General features: G+C 38.4%; 1 pseudogene; it reads right to left on the bottom strand.

Annotated features, from left to right (window-relative positions):
- Positions 1 to 11,302: 11,302 nt before the first annotated feature.
- On the bottom strand, positions 11,303 to 14,143 carry LOC146522486 (uncharacterized; annotated as a pseudogene).
- Positions 14,144 to 15,785: the final 1,642 nt, after the last annotated feature.

A 15,785-nucleotide genomic window follows, 5' to 3' on the forward strand; every position in this document is an offset into this window, starting at 1 on the left:
CATGCAGAGAAGGAAAGGCCTACACAGCTGATGTTTTAGGTCTCTTTTGAAAAACAAAAACCCCTAAACCTTGAGTAGTGTGCTGTGAATTAAGATTCATGGGTTACTGAGCTTAAAGTCAGAGTTTTCTGTGGCTCTCTTTTTATCCGGCAAAATCACCATGGTAACTTACACTGATTATACAACCTGTTTGGAAGCAGGTTATGCTCAGAGCTTGGTTTAAAATCAGCTGAAAGGACCACATTTTCACTATTTACAGCATGTTTGAACTGCAATATTGGGAAACACATTTTTTTATGTGTAAGCTGTTAAGTCGTATATTACTAGAATTATTAATGAAGACCAGCTGTGAAGTTCGAGCCGCACAATCTATGCATTGCATTGTCAAAGTAATTTACAGTATTATAGGCATTACACTGCTGGAATTCGAACACAAATGATCCCTGTTCTGTCTCCTTTTGTTAGACTATAGGACGGCATGCTTTAATATTTTAATGTATTCACTATAAAGCCACCTTAGAAATGGCACAGAGAGCACAATCAATTTTAAAATAGGTCAATTTACTCAAATTATAATGTTTATTTTACCACTCTGGCCACTAATTCCTAAGATTAACAGTTGTATGTGGCATAAACTCTGACTAGAGTGGGTGGCGCTCACAGGCATCATTTTGTGTTGAAGAGGAGTCACGCAACCTGTAAAACACCTAAAACCTAAGTTGGTGTTTTAAGGTCTTAGAAAACATCACAGACAGGTGTGTTTACTAATTGTGTATTTTGAATAATAATATAATAAATAATAAGAATAATGATAATAGCTATTATGATCAATATTATTTCATAATTATTTCTTATAATAATAGTTATTACGACAACCATAATAAATAATTATTATTACCTTATTATTGTTATTATTACTAACAAATATAGGGAACAGATATACATACACTATGTGGTTTAGAGCTATGATACATTATATTGTGACCCAACATTATTATCTGTCATGACATACTATATTCAACTGAACGGTCAAATGTACAAATATTAATAACTGTGGCATTTGTATAAAATATTTGTATATGCCATAAAGATGTTGCCACTCATAGTGCCCAAGTGCCTCAAGATTGGTCCACTCATCTAGAGAACAAACAAATACCCATATGATATGACTATTGTGGTATCATCATAGTCATATAGTATAGATCAGGGGTGTCAAACTCAAATACACAGTGGGCCAAAATTCAAAACTGGAACAAGGTCGTGGGCTAACGTTAATATTTATTGAAAAAAAAAAAATCTTCCTCCAGATTTAAGAATGAATCTCTTCTTATGGCCTCAAACAAGTTTTGCTGAAAAACTGAATATGGAACAAGCAAAGCTTAAAACTAAACAATATATATATATATATATATATATATATATATATATATATACAGTGGGGCAAAAAAGTATTTAGTCAGCCACCGATTGTGCAAGTTCCCCCACTTAAAATGATGACAGAGGTCAGTAATTTGCACCAGAGGTACACTTCAACTGTGAGAGACAGAATGTGAAAAAAAAATCCATGAATTCACATGGTAGGATTTGTAAAGAATTTATTCGTAAATCAGGGTGGAAAATAAGTATTTGGTCAATAACAAAAATACAACTCAATACTTTGTAACATAACCTTTGTTGGCAATAACAGAGGTCAAACGTTTACTATAGGTCTTTACCAGGTTTGCACACACAGTAGCTGGTATTTTGGCCCATTCCTCCATGCAGATCTTCTCAAGAACGTAAAGTACTAACGTAAACGTAAAGTACCGCCGTGTAATCCATTTATTTCAACAAAGTAACTGTATTCTAAATACCACCTTTTTAAACGGTAACTGTAACGGAATACAGTTACTCATATTTTGTATTTTAAATACGTAACGGCGGTACATGTATTCCGTTACTCCCCAACACTGATTGTAAATGGGTAAATATAGCATAAAACACAAGTTCACAGAAACTGAAACATTTTTGGTTACTAAATCTATGCCCTGTGAAAAATATCTTATATACACTGTATTGCTAAAAGTATTCTTTCATCTGTCTTCATACGCATATGAACTTGAGTGACATCCCATTCTTAATCCATAGGGTTTAATATGATGTCAGCCCACCCTTTCCCTTTGCAGCTTGAACCCTTCTGCGATAGTTTTCCACAAGATTTAAGAAGGAATTTTGACCATTTTTCAAAAAGCACATTTGTGAGGTCAGACACTGATGTCGGATGAGAAGGCCTGGCTCGCAGTCTCCACTCTAATCCTTCCCAAAGGTGTTCTGTCGGGTTGAGGTCAGGACTCTATGCAAGCCCGTCATGTTCTTCCACACCAAACTCACTCAAGCATGACTTACTTTGTACACTGGTGTCCAGTCATGTTGGAACAGGAAGGTGTTGCCTACCATAAATTTGGAAGCATGAAATTATTCAAAATGACTTGGTGTGCTGAAGCATTGAGAATTCCTTTCACTGGACATATGGGGAGAAGCCAACTACTGAAAAATCCCCCCTCCACCAAACTTTACACTTGACACAATGCAGTCAGAGTACTGTTCCCCTGGCAACTGCCAAACCCAGACTCATCCATCAGATTGCTATACGGGCAAGTGTGAAAAATCACAGAGAACACGTGCCCACTGCTTTACACCACTGCATCCAAAACTTTGCATTGCGCTGGATGATGTAAAGCTAAAGGATTCATCTGTTTCCATGGAAACCCATTCCATGAAGCTCTCTACACACTGTTCTTGAGCTAATCTGAAGGCCACATGAATTTTGGAGGTTTGTAGTGCAGTTGCTACTGTTTCCAACCGATTCCACTCTGTTGAAATACCACATTCCACAAAACTGTGGAATATTTAGCAGTGAGGAAATTCCAGTGGTATCCTGTCACTGTACCACACTGGGATTCACTCAGCTCCAGAAAGTGTTTTTAGAAGCGGTCTGCATGACCAGCTGCTGGATTTTCTTCACTTGTAGCCACAAAAGTGATTGGAACACATGAATTCAATGATGTGGATGTTTTTGGATGGCATTTTTGTCTTTTGTATTAACATTTTTCAATGATCTGAAACAAGTGTGGCATTCATAGCATTGTAACTAACAACTGAGTGGGAACTGAAAAAATTAGAATAACAGTCTCAAAACATCTAAAGGGATTGTTACATCTTGGATGCAAATATTTCCATGGCAGGTGCATCAACATTAACATGCTGTATGTGATGATGACATCACATACAGCATACAGTCCCACTTATGGGACTATTGCCTCGTCAGAAGACGCTGATGCCTGGAGCCTCTCACAGTGCAGGATGGTTTAGGGTCATCAGGTCCACATTTTTCTTCATTAGAAAGAAAAATTTTAAGCTTAATTGGCAAGTCATCTCATTTGTATTCATAAGCATATATAAGTAATCATATGTATTGATTTTTTTATATACTGACATACTTATGATCCATCACTCAAGGGCGATCGTGGCTCAAAGAGTCGGGTGTTTGTCTTGTAACCGGCTTGGACAGTCTCGGTCGTTGTGTCCTTGGGCAAGACACTTCACCTACCGCCTACTGGTGATGGCCAGAGGGGCTGATGGCGCGATATGGCAGCCTCGCTCCTGTCTCCTGTCCTGTCTGCCCCAGGGCAGTTGTGGCCAGTGTTGGGACTAACGCGTTATTAAGTAACGCGTTACAGTAACTACGTTATTATTGTGGTAACAAGCACGGTAACTAGTTATTATGCCAAAATCAGGAACGCGTTAGTCGTTACTGGGATTTAGATAGGGTCGTTACTCGTTACTTCGTGTGGTGGCTATCGCGGAGCTTCCACAGATTCAATAACATTAGCAAGTGGTGGAGGCCAGCAGGTGGATGAGGGAAAGGGGACGCAGAAGGAAAAGAGACCCGAGGCGGCCGCCGGTCCAAGTGTGAACTGAACTTCAGGTAAGAAGTTATGACCTGCAGTCTATCTGGGTCAGATATAAACCAAGTTTAGGTGGAGTTTATTTTCGTTATTCTGACTTTTTCCGTACTGCGTACTAGCTAGCATGACGGAGTTTCTATACAGCTGGATGGGTGCTATGAAGTTAATGATGTTGAACTTTATTTTGTTCATAAGTTATTAGAGTTGCCAACCATCCCGTCTGGTATTCAGAGAAAATATTACACGTTTGGTATTAAGGTGAAAATGAACAGTTTGTCCCGGACTTCAGCTACAATGAAAAAGACACAAAGCTGGAGTTATTCTGTGTCTTTGCTGCACAGCTGCCTCTTCTTCTCTCATTCTCCCCCCTCCCTCTCCCATTTCTACTTCAATCATGAAAACTGATCAATGATCAGCTGATCGGCTCTCTTGTTTGTTTATCGCCCACTTTGCGCCAGAAAGAGGAAACCAGCCGATGTCGCGTTAAACAACAGCAGCACGTTTAAGCTTGATCAGCTGTTGTTAGAATTTATTTAATATTAATTTCTAGTATCAGCTGATGTTTGCTGGAGCCACAGCTGTAAAAAAGCTGCTGGTCATGATGTCGGTTTGTTTATCTGGTGAGAGGGAAACATGAAGATGAAACCAGGAGACGTCCTTACTGAATCATCAGAGCTGAACAGGTGATGGAGAAACAGGTTTACCTTTTAGGTGACATAAATGAGTTGAAGGGAAGTTATGAACTGTTTCTGAGAGACAGATAACCCCAGGATCCTTTTTTAGGTAGCTGACAGCTGGTAACTGTGCAGGTGCGGATCTAGCAAAGTTTTGCCAGGGGGGCCAGGTAGGGCATTAACAGGGAGAGGGGGGCACAAAGAAATACTTTTCTTTCTTATTCTCATTTAAAATGTCTAGCTTTTAAAAAATAATTATCTGAATCTTACAACAAAGGATTGATAGATTGATGCATATATACACAGCAAATTCAAAAGTGTTAAATGTTTTGGTGTTAGTAGTCTTAGAGTTAATTTTACTCTAAGTAGAGTCACATTCTTTTAATGTAACTCTGAGGTGTAAAATGATAGTAGTTAAAATCGAGTGTTAAAAATGAGTGTTTCTATTTCAAATCTGGAGGTGTTACAATGGAAACATTAACTCTTGACCTCTTAACTCTGAACTCCTACAGGGGCTATGACACCAATAGAGTAAATTCACAGACTCCGCCCCCAGCACGGCTCCAATCGAAGCTGAAGTGAAGCCGTTTCAGAACATTTTGCTCTACATATTTGAGTTGTTTGCCATGCTTGGTAAGTCATGTTTTCAAAGATTGTTTCAATTATTGTTATTAGCTTTTACTTCTGTGGCTCTTTGGAGTTGAGACAAAGCTGTGTGAAAGGCATTAGCCATGTTGCTCGGTGATAGCATAATATTCTGTTTTAGCTAGCTGAAAGGTATTGTTTGCGGGCAAATACCACAGCCTTGAAAAAAAGCTTGCATGTGAATTTTCAGTCAAATTTCTTGGTCAAATACACTTAAAACAATGTCTAGAATGTGAAATGTTGATATAATGGTGCTACTTGAAGCCTGAAAACGATCTCCCATAAAAAACGAGCAAACAGCAGTAGCAGATGTCCCGAGTCCCGACTGAGTTCTACGTTAGCACTTAGATTCCTCCAGAGTTTTGTGCACACGGTTTAGGTAAAAATGAAAAAGGTTGAGGTTTTACATTTAGTTCAGTATTACCTGTTGTCTGTGTCCTTGTCTTTTGGGAAAATACTTTACACAAGTAATCGCTCAAAAAGGATTCCTTTTTTTTTTACTGTGCTGCAATTGATTTGTGCCATTAATTAGTGTCAACTAATTTTTATTCAATCTCCACATAGGATATGCTTGTGAAGATGGAATATGGGGGAGAGCAGAAGTGCGTTGAAGTTCCACAAAGTGATGACTGAAGGACATGCATATTGTATTTTGTATTTATTGAAATAAGTGATGAGAATGCTGTTATTTGCATTTACCAGCTCACCTATGTCAGACCTTTTGATAAATGAAATTCTAATGAAAGTGAGAACATGTACACTGTTACATCTTTCAGAAAATGTTTTGAAATTGTGGTGCACAGTTCAGAATAAATGTTTTTCAAAAACCATTGCGTCTTTTTAGTAAATGTTTATTTCCAAAAGAAATTTCTAGAAGTTCAGAACAGTAAAATTCCCGCTTTTTAGAATTAATTAGAAGATAACTCTTACGTAGTTAAACTAAAATACTCTTTGAGAGTTAATATATAAACTCTTAACACCAAGTGTTAAATTATCAACTCCAGAGAGATTTGGTGTTTAACACTAAATCAGAGTTAACATACCAACTCTCCAAAAAGAGTTAAATTAACACTCTCTTGTGTGGACCCATATAGACACTTTAAAAGTGTTGAAATCAAATCTGACAGTGTTAATTTGGACATGCTGGATTTGCTGTGTACCATCAAAACAGTGTACATCACTGTCACAACAGCGTTTGTTTTCATTCAAAGGCTTTATGATTTTTCCTATAATGGTGGGCCAGTCTCTAGTCAAAATGCCCGGGCCGATTTTTTGTCCCAGTCCAGCCCTGTATGCAGCTCATCTGCAGTCTGGTGTTGCCTACATCTTCTTATTCAGAAGGCAGAATTTCTGAGTTCTGAGTACAATCAAAGCACCACGACTGCAGTTTTTGTGTTGGATGCAAAAGGAGAATTCTGAGTAAAACCAAAGTTACTTTCCCTACACAGCAAATTCAAAAGTGTTAAATGTTTTGGTGTTAGTAGTCTTAGAGTTAATTTTACTCTAAGTAGAGTCACATTCTTTTAATGTAACTCTGAGGTGTAAAATAATAGTAGTTAAAATCGAGTGTTAAAAATGAGTGTTTCTATTTCAAATCTGGAGGTGTTACAATGGAAACATTAACTCTTGACCTCTTAACTCTGAACTCCTACAGGGGCTATGACACCAATAGAGTAAATTCACAGACTCCGCCCCCAGCACGGCTCCAATCGAAGCTGAAGTGAAGCCGTTTCAGAACATTTTGCTCTACATATTTGAGTTGTTTGCCATGCTTGGTAAGTCATGTTTTCAAAGATTGTTTCAATTATTGTTATTAGCTTTTACTTCTGTGGCTCTTTGGAGTTGAGACAAAGCTGTGTGGAAGGCATTAGCCATGTTGCTCGGTGATAGCATAATATTCTGTTTTAGCTAGCTGAAAGGTATTGTTTGCGGGCAAATACCACAGCCTTGAAAAAAAGCTTGCATGTGAATTTTCAGTCAAATTTCTTGGTCAAATACACTTAAAACAATGTCTAGAATGTGAAATGTTGATATAATGGTGCTACTTGAAGCCTGAAAACGATCTCCCATAAAAAACGAGCAAACAGCAGTAGCAGATGTCCCGAGTCCCGACTGAGTTCTACGTTAGCATTTAGATTCCTCCAGAGTTTTGTGCACACGGTTTAGGTAAAAATGAAAAAGGTTGAGGTTTTACATTTAGTTCAGTATTACCTGTTGTCTGTGTCCTTGTCTTTTGGGAAAATACTTTACACAAGTAATGGCTCAAAGGATTCCTTTTTTTTTTTTTACTGTGCTGCAATTGATTTGTGCCATTAATTAGTGTCAGCTAATTTTGTTTTCAATCTCCACATAGGATATGCTTGTGAAGATGGAATATGGGGGAGAGCAGAAGTGCGTTGAAGTTCCACAAAGTGATGAATGAAGGACATGCATATTGTATTTTGTATTTATTGAAATAAGTGATGAGAATGCTGTTATTTGCATTTACCAGCTCACCTATGTCAGACCTTTTGATAAACGAAATTCTAATGAAAGTGAGAACATGTACACTGTTACATCTTTCAGAAAATGTTTTGAAATTGTGGTGCACAGTTCAGAATAAATGTTTTTCAAAAACCATTGCGTCTTTTTAGTAAATGTTTATTTCCAAAATAAATTTCTAGAAGTTCAGAACAGTAAAATTCCCGTTTTTTAGAATTAATTAGAAGATAACTCTTACGTAGTTAAACTAAAATACTCTTTGAGAGTTAATATATAAACTCTTAACACCAAGTGTTAAATTATCAACTCCAGAGAGATTTGGTGTTTAACACTAAATCAGAGTTAACATACCAACTCTCCAAAAAGAGTTAAATTAACACTCTCTGGTGTGGACCCATATAGACACTTTAAAAGTGTTGAAATCAAATCTGACAGTGTTAATTTGGACATGCTGGATTTGCTGTGTAGTAACTAGTTACTTTGAAAGTAACGAGTAACTTGAAGTAACTGAGTTACTTTTGATAGAAGTAACTAGTAATGTAACTAAGTTACTATTTTAAAGTAACTTACCCAACACTGGTTGTGGCTACAACTGTAGCTTGCCTCCACCAGTGTATGAATGTGAGAGTGAATGAATAGTGGAATTGTAAAGTGCTTTGAGGGCCCCGAAAAGCGCTATATAAATGCAATCCATTATTATTATTATTATTATCACTCGGCAGGCTGCGTGTACTAGAAATTAAAAACAAATGAAAATCACAAGTGGCTCTTAAAAGCATATTGGACGCTTGGTATTAGGGTTGTAGTAGTGCAGCAGTGTGGGGACAGTATATAGTCCCCCTCAGTGGTTTTCATGACAGAACAGGAAGTGCCCGCTGAGGCAGTTAAGAAAAATGCATGTTGAGGACATGGTAATAGAACAAATTAACCTCACGCAGAATATCTCGAGGCTTTCCAGAATTATTATTTTCAGCTCTCAGACTCAGAATAAAAGCCTCAATGGGGCATTTGCACATTCAAGGCACTGCGAGAATCAAATGTCACCAGTTTATTAAGTCATAGTGAGATAAGCATGCTGGCAAATGAAAATGTTAGACCCCAAAGTGAATTGCCTCTTTGAAAGGGAGCTTAAACTGAATCTTTGGTATCATAGCGAGCCAAAAGATAATTTTCCAATAAAGGGGACAATTCGTACAACTCCTCGTTTCAATCAAACACCTTCACCTCGGTATCAGACACACTCTGTGGAAATACGACAAGACAGAGGCGTCCTAGAACGTACAAAATAAAATTCTCCAGAGGGACAGAGAGCGCACAGGCAACCCGCTGTCACATCATCTCAGTGAATTACACTTGTATTCAAATTATTACATGCAAGTGGAGATTTGATTTAGATTCACGTTATCTGTGACAAGCAGACACAGGACTGATCTGTTGCCTTGACTCAAAGGTGGACAATTATGAAACAAATCCACAAAAACCTGGTATGTGGAAATACAGACAGTGACGCACAATTGTTTGTAGTTGAATACTTGCTCCTGGTTGGTGCATTTTTTCCATTTCTTTTTAGATTTAAAAGGGTTGTATTGAAATGCATTTTTACATTTCAATACAACCCTGTATTTCATTTCAATACAGCTGTTTCCCCTCTCTGTCTTCATGTCTGAGTTTCACTTCTTTTCCCTTCACCTTGTGAGGCATCTCAACACTTTCACTGTGAAAACAACTCCATTAATGGCAACCTTGGCAACTTAATTAAAGAAAAAAGACAAGAAAAGACTTTGATATTTTTACTTTACTTTCTGAGAACACCACAAGTTCACTGTGAGAAACAAATAAGAAGTGTAAGATAGATAGGAACTTCTTCTATTTGCAGTGTATGCTTATGTACACATACTAATCATAGGGGAGCATACAAATCCATTCACACTGTCAAAATGAAGAGATTCACAAAATAAGTAATAATGTAAATCATTCATTTTTTTAAGGTGAATGGCTCTATAGTGTTTTATACATTCTGCTAACATGCAAGGGATTTGAGTCTCCCCAAGGTCTTAAGTCATCTAGTCTTAAAATCTGTCAAAACAGTCATTCAGAGCTACCTGCTCTGGTGACCCATTGTGAATAAAGGAGCAGATGAAAGTCACTTTACTTTTAAGGTGGATATTTGGTGAAAGGTTTTGTCATTCAGAGAAAATTACAGGATAGTCAGTAAACTCAAATGTTAAAACTGTGGGTATCATGACCTCACGGGTCCATGATTTTAAACCACTGAGTTAATGAATAAAACTTCCTAAAATTACCTCAACTGCCTCAAAACTGCTGATACAGTTTGCCATCAGCAAAAGTTTAAAACAAAAAAAACAAAAAAAACAAACTAAATGAATGTAAAATGAAGTTAAGATTTAACATTGGTGTCTGCAAAGCTGGAGGACCTACGATGAAATCGCACTTCAGCCTTTTTAATGCCTATTTCACAGATGAGGTTTAAAGGCTGTTAAAAAGGCTAAGACACAATAAGCTACTTGCTTCCTTTATTTTGGACTCTATCACAGCACAAACAACACACATAATACCGCAAGACTAGGTTAAAGAGAGATGCAACAAGTAAAATATTTCCAGTATTTCTTGCCAAAATTGTAGATGGGTGAAAAAAGGGTTCATGGTTCAACGGCCTTGGAATAATTAATGCAAAAACTACTGAAAGTGTTCTAAAACATAAAATGTAATTGCAGATTGTACATGGGGATTTTTCACTAAATCTGCATCTTTTTAACAGCTCTTACATACAGATATGGTGCACTGCCATACCTCTGCAGCCTTTCAAAGATTTACTGCTTACATATCCCAGGAGATTAGAAAGAGGCTTTGTGTTCCTGTGTGTATTGGAACAATGTCCAGATCACACAAAGAGGGCAGCTATGCAGCTATAAAGAAAGGATGAGTCAGTGGATGTCCACCTCAAGCAAGAGATTCAATAGAGAGAAAATCTCAGTGCTGAGATACAATCTGAAAAGCCCCACATATTCCTTGGTTCCAGGGTCTTTTCAAATCCAGTGAAAATCCCTCAATGAGTTGGTATAAAAGGAAGAGAAAGCAAGAACCAGCTAATAGGACATCAGTGAATTCCTCTATGTATCAGAGGCCTTCGTGTCACGGTCCCAGGGTTTCCTGGACTGTTTGTTGTGGCCTCTCCTTCGCTCCTCATCTCCAGGGCGGAGTCTGGCCTTGGTTGCCGCCTCTGTGTTCACCTGTGCAACGTTCTCACCTGTGCGGATGATTACTCACTATCCATCCATCATCACTGACTGCCCCACCTGCTGCTACTTAAGATGAGACCATCGTCCTCATCAAGCATCACCTGTGATGTCCCCACAGGTACATTTTATCCACAGTTAGTGAACTCTGGTTCACTCCCAGCAGCTACAAACACAATCTGGCAAAAAAAAAAAGTTACTGTGCGTTGAATTTCATGTTGACACAATACATCCACCATCATCAAAGCTGAAAAACATATTTATTGACTTTACAGTAAATAAAATCAAGTTAATAACTTATAATCTAATAGAGCTTACATCAGTCGAGTCAGTCCTATATGCCCACTCTCCATCAGCTCTAAACATTTACCTTTTGAACCCTTAAACCCTTAAACTCTGTTGCTCATTAAACTTTTACATAGCATATATCCCCCAGAAATCCAAACACTATACACTAATTCATAGTCTTATTTCACACCTTAACTAAAGAATACTACGTAATTTGACCTGGTCCAATAAAGCAAGGATTGGATGTGAAAAACCCCAAATTTCATATTAAAAAAGACACCATCTAACTCTTTGAAACTTTTTAAACTTCTTTGTGTCAAAGCAACTACATGTTAAGTATTTGTCAAGTGAAAGTTTTCACTGCTTCAGGGTTAAACTGAAGAATAGCAGCTATGTGTGGAATGTTAAACAGCCAAAGCTACAAATTAAGTCAAGAAAGATCAAAGCAATGCCAGAAAAGACAATCAGTAAACCTTGTATCTGGAGGCAATGAAAGCTACAGAGCTGCATGTAAATGATCCATATCTAGTTTAAGAAATGTGACAAAAAAAAGCTCTCTCTGCACATGCTACTGTAAAGACGAATAAATATCACCAAATATCCTCAGTGTAAATGCAAATGAACTATTAGTGGCCCAACTAAACATCATTTCCTCTTTAATCACGTATGACCCGCTGAGGTTTGAGATAATTAATACATGTAGCGAGATTTTTATCAGCTCTCTGCATTGCTAATTGGCACTAATGTAATTAGTCTTGGGTGTCACACAGACACACTACCACACACTCATATGGTGCTAATAACTGTTGAAAACCAAGTGCTAGAAAAACGACATGAACACACATGGCTACAAACACACATGCACACCTGCAGTCGGCGAGCATGCCAGCACCCATAATTGAGATTGATTTTTTTGTGAAGCAGGGACACTCACAAGCTCAAACAGATATACACACACACACACACAGTTGAAGCACACAAGGGCCTGCCCTGACAGCCTCCATTAGCCCGCGACATGCATCTCCCTGAACTTGCTTCCTTGTGCCGCTCCCAATCTGAAACACTGTATAAGGCTTTGGAGTTGACGTCACGCCGCAGTGCATTGTGGGATCGCGGCACCATGTCAGTAGGCCAGAAAGCAAAACAAGCGCACAGTGTTGGAGTGTTGGAATTGGGACTGCCAGAACCATGCTCAAAATCAGCGCAAAAGACAAAGGGCTGTATCGCGACCGATTGTGCCCAGACGCCAAGAAACGGTACTTTGAAAAAATTGCGTGCATCGGTAATGTGGACCCCTATGAAAAAAGGAAGTGGAGTGGAAACCCAGACGACCACTGTGACCTCGTTGTGTGGACACAGAGAGACCTCGCTGTGATATGCATCTTCCCTGATGTGGATTTCTGGGAACTGTGTTTAAAGCAAGCACAAGACTTCTTTCTTAAAGTGTGCCTTCCTGAACTTGTTGGGAAATACTTCTCCAAACAACGTGTTGCTCTAAATAGCCTGTAATGTTTCATTTTGTGGTTCAAGATTGATGCCAGCTGTGTGTTGCCATGTAAATAGTTTGCATTTCATTTTTATGTACTTGCTAAGTACATGTGAACAGATCAAGAATAAAAAACAAACAAACAAATACACTATTCTTTTCTGTTTTATTGAAACTACTTCACACAAAGTACAATTATTTACAATGAACTACACATACAACACAACAACTTTATGAATATTCAACAAGAGCAAGTTTCATTTGGCCCTGGTTTGACAACCACACTGGGGCACATGTTCACCAAAACACAGCAAACCTTAACAATCTTATCAAGCAGTGTTGTGTCTTCACCCTCACATGATATGAGTAATCGGATTGCCATTGTAGTGTGTAGCATTTTGAACTTGTTGCGCAAACTACCTATTACTCACTCAACATGAATTCTCAGGTGGGCAATTGCTCTCGTTTGTTCAACGTCCCTTGCATCAAGTTGACAGTAGCCTTTTGTGAAAGCTGGAATCTTGACCTCCGCACACATCATTCCTACAGCATCTCTGATGTCAAAGCCTCTGTCAGCCAATACTACGCCTGGAAATGAAAGAAATAGCTCCATGGGGTGTAATCCCGATGAGGTATTTATGGTGTGTGTACCCTTATAATGAGAGTATGTTTGTGCACGTGCCTTTAAATTAGATGGTCTTTCTGTTCGAATCTCAAAACAGTCAACAATGATGGCTACTCGTTTTCCAAAAGTTTCAGTAAACTGTGGAGGCATTGTGGCCTGCAGACACTGCCTCTCAGGCCAGTGCACCAGTGCTCCTAAGCGGGCATACAAAACATTAATGGTATCGGCGAAGATAGAAGACAGTGTTTTGTGGGACACATCGAACAGATGACAAAGATGCTGGACTGGAAGATCAAGTCTCAAATGCATTAGTGTGAGTAAGAGCATTTGGAAACCTGTCAGTTTCTTCAATATTGGCAGGAAATCTTTGACAGTGTTGAAGAGGGACATTACAGTTTTTTTTATAATTGGTTTGGTACTATTTTCATAACTAAAGTGTACATTTTCAAATCTCTCAGTACAAAACTCACATTTGATCACATTTGTAACACCACTAGTCATTCTTTCAAATCTGATGTCATGATTTCATTGTATTTGCACATATTTTCATTCCACTTAATCATTGTTTCAGAACACATGATCATTGTGATATATTTTGAGAACATTTGCTTTAATCACCCAAACAAAACAGTAAGATCTTTTTTCAACTTAGTACTTTTACCAATCATTTCATTCAGGAGCAAATAATACAAGGTAAGCGTTTCAAATTGTCCCTGGTGATGAATGAGTGTAACTGAACTGTAAAACTTCACATAGCAAATATTACACTTATGTTCAGACATATATATATATATATATATATATATATATATATATATATACACACACACACACACAAACACGCACACATGAAAAAGGGAGAAAAAAAAACAAGTCATTTACATAAGCAAAATATATTTTTATTTTAATTTTATTTTTATCACTGTTACACAATTAATCAAGCCGGTCATTAACATTGGGCCATAAATTTTCATCAACATCACAGTGGATGTCTTCATTGTTCAGGCACCGTGGGAAAAATCTCCTGGCATGACAAATCCAGGCTTGACATTGCTCAGCAGTTTTATCACCACAAGCTTCACACATGGCTTGAAGAAGGGAGACATGCTCATGGGGATGGCGATCATACACCTTCCACCTCCATGTAGAGAAGAATTCCTCAATTGGGTTGAGGAAAGGGGAATATGGTGGAAGATAGAGGGTCATGAAGCGAGGATGTGTTTGAAACCATTCCTGAACCAGCTGTGCATGGTGGAAGCTGACATTGTCCCACACAACAACATAGACGATGTCTTCTCCCTGACAGGCATGCTCCAGTTCACTTAAAAACAACTATTAGTTGTTCAGTGTTGTATGACCCTAGAACTGGTCTACAGCCTACCACACCATCTTCAGATATAGCTGCACACATTGAGATGTTTCCCCCACCTTGTGAAGGGACTTGGATGGTAGCCCTTTGTCCAATAAGGTTACGTCCTCTGCGTCTAGTTTTTGCGAGATTGAAACCAGCCTGATCAACAAAAATATACTTGTGATGATTCACAGCAGTGTCCACCTCCATCACCCTCTAAAATGATAATTTAGTTAGTTTTTTTTACAACTAATAGTTGTCAGTACTGTTACAGTAATTGCATGCCAGTTTAGTGTTGTACCTGAATATATTCTGAATGCAGTTGTTTCACCCGGACATTGTTCCCCTCAAAAGGAACCAAGTAAATTTGTTTCATGGAAACCTGGTGCTTCTTCAAAAGCCGGGCAATCGTTGGAAGGCTAATTGATGGCACATTGGCAAAGGTGTCATTGCTGTTCTCAATAGCCTGTTTGATTTCAGACAGCCGTATGTCATTCCTTGCCCTGACCATTTCCACCACAGCCAACTCCTGCTGGTCAGTCAGAACACGGGGGCGACCACCACCAGGTTGTCTCCTGTTAATTCTGAGGACAATCATATACTGTCAATGTTGAAGTATTACAAATTACATTACTGTAAACTGACAATTACATGTTGTTCATCTATACAATAGAGTACTATATTTTAGAAGTGAAGTTCCTATAGCAGACATACCGGTTTTCTTGGCGAAAAGTTCTGATGATAGAGCTGGCAGTTGACTTTTGTAAATTAGGCTGTACCAACCTGGCAGCCTCAGCCATGGTAAAGCCTCTGTTAACCACATGGTCAACAATGATGGCCCGGATGTCATTAGAGATGACGTCCGGGCCTCTCTGTCGAGGAGCACCACCACCTCTTCGATGAAGGTTTCCTCTCCCTACGAGTCTATCCTGCTCCATATTTGAACAGTGCAAAGTCTCAAACACAGTTCTACTTATATGGTAACTAATTGTGATCATCAGGGGGAAATAATTAGCAATTAGTATTTCTAG

Source organism: Neolamprologus multifasciatus, chromosome 3 (assembly GCF_963576455.1).
Source record: "Neolamprologus multifasciatus chromosome 3, fNeoMul1.2, whole genome shotgun sequence".
NCBI lineage: Eukaryota > Metazoa > Chordata > Actinopteri > Cichliformes > Cichlidae > Neolamprologus > Neolamprologus multifasciatus.